This window comes from Pelodiscus sinensis, chromosome 23 (assembly GCF_049634645.1).
Source record: "Pelodiscus sinensis isolate JC-2024 chromosome 23, ASM4963464v1, whole genome shotgun sequence".
In the NCBI taxonomy this organism is placed as follows: domain Eukaryota; kingdom Metazoa; phylum Chordata; order Testudines; family Trionychidae; genus Pelodiscus; species Pelodiscus sinensis.
The window spans coordinates 17637998-17641397 of NC_134733.1; the positions used below are offsets into that span (position 1 = coordinate 17637998).

The 3400-nt window shown below is 45.6% G+C and overlaps 1 pseudogene; it reads right to left on the minus strand.

The window, feature by feature from the left end:
• Nucleotides 1–1514: 1514 nt before the first annotated feature.
• LOC142819453 (actin-related protein T2-like) lies at nucleotides 1515–2105 on the minus strand (annotated as a pseudogene).
• Nucleotides 2106–3400: the final 1295 nt, after the last annotated feature.

The following is a 3400-nucleotide window of genomic DNA, read 5'->3' on the forward strand; positions in this document are numbered from 1 at the left end:
TGAGGTAATATCTTTTATTGGACCAACTTCTGTTGGTGAAAAAGATGAGCTGAGCTACACGGAGCTCTTTTTCTGGTCCTGTAGCTCTGTGCAACTCCACAGCATGTTTCTTTCACTGACAGCAGTTGATCCAATACAGGATATTACCTCACCCATCTGGTGTCTCTCATATCCTGGGACTAACACGGCTACAACACTGTAAAGATAATTTAATGCACTTCTTCACTTTTATTCAGTAACACCATCACGCCAGAGGAACAACGTTTCCTCCCACCCCAGTTATGTCTTCAATACAATTCTCAATGGTAGCTGGTCCAATTAAACCCTGACATAAGTTCAGTCCTCTGATAAGCAATTTCTGTGCACAACAACCAATCCATATGTGTAGAAGTCCCAAACAGTGACCCACACTGGCATGAAGGTTGCCAGGTAAGTAATGGGAAGTTCTCTGTGCAGATGGACGCTTCCATCTGGCGGTGTTACGTTCCTCACATGCGTTGCATAAGCAAGCCTCCGCCTGCACTTACTTGATTTATACACATGCATTTTCTGAAACTACACTAAACTGTAAGGCCTAAGGTTTTAAACTGCAACTTGTGATCTTTGTCAAACTTTGTAATTTTTGTAACTCTCAGCCAACTAGCTTGTAACTTGCTCTAAACTGCATTCTTTCCTGAGTGTGCATGTGAGAGTTTTTGTGTTTGAAGAAGACTGGGAACAATGGCCACATGGTAATGAGTCATCACAGACTGCTGCTTTTGCTGGATAAAAGGAAGTCTGGGCATACTCCCTGATGATGAGGTGAATGAGTTACAGGAGCCATTCAGACACTATATAAAGAGAGGGAGCACATGTGGGACTCCCTCTTTCTTCCCCTGCTCCTGAGAAACTCCTCTCTACAGCTAGCGTCTCTCCTCCTGCCCAGCTTCCCCAGCCATGATGAGCAGACAGACCCACCAGGATCTACATGTCTTGGCTCCTTCTGCAACCCATATGCCTGTGTAAGTGTGTGAGTGCCCGAGGGCAGGAAGGAATGTATGTGAATGAATGGAGAGGTAGGGATGTGTGTTTGTGTGTGTAAGAGAGAGATAGCTCTGTATCTTCTTTAGTTTATACCTTTAGTGGCAGCTCTGTCTTCTTTGGTTTAACCTTGTAGTGCAAATAGTGGCGTGCTAATTCCTCAAACAAACCCATACTAGTGTAACCCTGGGTGCTCTCCAGTGAGAATATTTTTCGGGTAACAGAAGCGTCCATCCGCACAGAGCACTTCCCATCTGGCAGTGCTACACTCCTCACATGAACTCCTTTAAAAGGACTTGCTGTTCTGTCTCTTTCAACAGACTCTCAGTCACTGAAAGAGGAACAGGAGCAGCCCGAGGCCGGCTGCAGCAGCTGGCCCCCTAGGCGGGGTGGCGCAATCGGCATCTCTGCCTGCACGGCCATTAATGGCCGTGACATCATCACGGGGCACCGGGGCCAGCAGCGCCCTAAGCAGCTGCCTAGCTCGCCTAGGCTCACAGGCCGCCCCTGAAGAGGAACGATCCACCAGACAATACCATCTTGCCATACAAATGCTGGCAGAGATCTCCAACACACTTCGTAAATGCTGGTGGAACATTATGACATTCTGGAGCATTAGTGTCAATGCTGCATGAAAATAATTTCTGGTGCTCTGTCAAGGTGAAGGCCAATTCTGATGGCATTTCGAGCAGGCAGTTTATCTCTCTAGGCCACTTCTGACTTCTTCTTAATCTCTTGGATTGGATCTAGAGGCGTATAGAGGAACTTCTCCTTGATGTCATTCACCATCTTGCTCTTGGCCCTGCTCATGAGAGAACGGCCACTTGTTGAAGGAGCCTCATGAGATATTCAGTGATATCCCTGCCTGCAACATCCAGCCTGGAGACAGTGTGAATTAAGCAGTGTCCCTCGTAGATGGGCACTGCATGGCTACCTGCCTCTCCATAGGTCATTACCATTCCAGTGGTATGAGCCGATGCATGCAATGCCAATGTCACCTGGACAGATAGATACAGACCTGGTTTCTTAAAATGCTCGTTATTTTTCTTGTTTGTATAGAGAGGATTCAGAAAAGGCTCACACATTAGCACTGGCCTCTCACTGGTATCTATTCAAAGTTGTCTCCAGTGCCTCTCTCTGTCATTCCAAGCACGGTGGGTGGAGGGAAATCGGGTGTGAGCCAGGAATCAGCTGATTCTTAACTCACACCCAGTCCCGGGCTATGCCTCTGCCTCTGCCTCCCATAGAGATGGTGCTGGCAGGAGAAATAACTCAGTGGTTTGAGCCTTGGTCTGCTAAACCCAGGGTTGTGAGTTCAATCCTTAAGGGGGCCATTTAGGGATCTAGGGCAAATCTGTCAGGGATGGTACTTGGTCCTGCCAAGAGGGCATATGACTGGACTTGATGACCTCTCAAGGTCCCTTCCAGCTCTGTGAGATGGGTATATCTCTATATATTGGTGGGTTTTTAAACTGGCTTCCCCAGCACTGGCTCTTTTCCTTTCCCCCCCTCCCCAGCATGCTGATAGAAGCAGCAAGAGGGGGGAAGTCACTAGTTGACTATCCAATACACATGTGCTATGGGACAGTCAACTAATCACTTACATCCCTAATTTCAGCGGGAATCCCATCTGGACCTGCTGCCTTGTTGTTCTTCATCTGCTTGATGACATTGTATACCTCATACAAATTGCGAGGGTCTCTGAGCTCATCCCTAGAAGGTCATTAGGGGATTTGCTTATCTGCAACGGTGGAATTACAAGTCAATTAAGATCTTCAAAATGTTCTTTCCTGAGAAAATTAAGGGCTTCATTGTCCTTCAAGAAGCAGTTATTTAATATGTCTTGAAATTTCAGCTCCGCATACCTTCTTGAAGTGACATGTTCCCAGTCAAGACGAGGATGGTAGAAATCCTCCATTATTGTTATTTTTTTTGCCCTCTCTAACCTCCCTGATCATTTCAAATTGTGTCACTGCCCTTCTGCTATATGCAAGGACTTTCTCTCCATAAAGCTTTTTTGATATTGTTGGATTCTTTCAAGGTCACTTCCTTTGACTCTCTGCTTTCTTTCACATAGAGACACTCTTCCACCCACACCACCTACTCTAGCATTCCTACGTATTTGTACCCACTGATTATCTTCAATTCACCAGTTTTTTGTGATGCCTATTATGTCAATATGCTCATTTAAGGCCAAGTATTCTATTCCACTATCATAGTAATTAGACTATTAGCATTTGTACATCATCGCTTGTGCATTTGCTTGGATTCACTTGCTTGCCTTCATGTGTGGTATTTAAATAGGACTCTTTTACATTTGACTATTCCTCACTAGCTTCCATTGTAATTTACCAGCTTCATTTTGATCCTTTTTAGTAGG